The sequence below is a fragment of the Cynoglossus semilaevis genome, chromosome 15 (assembly GCF_000523025.1).
Source record: "Cynoglossus semilaevis isolate Cse_v1.0 chromosome 15, Cse_v1.0, whole genome shotgun sequence".
In the NCBI taxonomy this organism is placed as follows: domain Eukaryota; kingdom Metazoa; phylum Chordata; class Actinopteri; order Pleuronectiformes; family Cynoglossidae; genus Cynoglossus; species Cynoglossus semilaevis.
Window position 1 is genome coordinate 3,771,263 of NC_024321.1, and position 932 is coordinate 3,772,194.

Below are 932 nucleotides of genomic sequence, written 5' to 3' on the forward strand. Positions count from 1 at the left end.
TGTGTCAATAAATGCAGAGAGGGGTAGAGACAAAACAAAGGAGTGCCGTGATGGCATCTTTAAGTTAATCTCTCAATGACTGCTTTGCTGCTGCAGTCAGACAAAAACACAACAGAAGCTTAGAAGTGTCACGAACACCAGTGTGTCTGTGAGCCTCTGTGGTCACAGACAGGTACTGTACTGCACCGTGGCTTTAATCCTGCTCTTTGTTCCACCTTACTGTAACTGCTGCCGCAAAATGATAAGAGAAAGAGTGACACAATCTGAGAGGCAGATTACAAAATACACTGCATATACAACTGTATGGCCCAGTGGTAAGAATATTATACCTTTATCCTCATCATCATCATCATCATCATCATCATCATCATCATCTCCTCTGTGGTTACGGGTTTGGTCCTGATAAAAATATCCAGTCTCAAGAAGATTAGAGACAAATATGTCATTTTTTATCTCTTCTTACAGTTAATTATCATATTTTAAAGTACTGTATCTTTACTGTATTTATGTGTTTACGGCCGAGAAACAGTGGTTTCATAGTTTTAGTGGTTCCATAGTGTAGCGGTTAGCACGCCTGCCTTGCCAGCAGAGAGCAGGGAGTCCTGGGTTATATTCCCAGAGGAACCTATCATATCATTAGTGGTGTGTCCCGCGTGGCAGCCTGTGAGATGTTACTGTATTCTAAATAGCGCCTCCTTCGGTTGCAGACTCAAACTGTATATATGGGACTCTTTTTTTTTTAACCTGGTAATTGTTGTAGAAATATGATGTATTTGTGCTCATTTAAATGTGAACCCAGTCAGTTTTGGACAGATATCTACAAAGTATTTCATCATTTCTTATTAAAATTGAACTAATTGAAATGTGATTTAGAAATAGGTGAAGGTTAGACATAATCTAAGGTAAAAATATTTTATTTTACAGTAAACTAG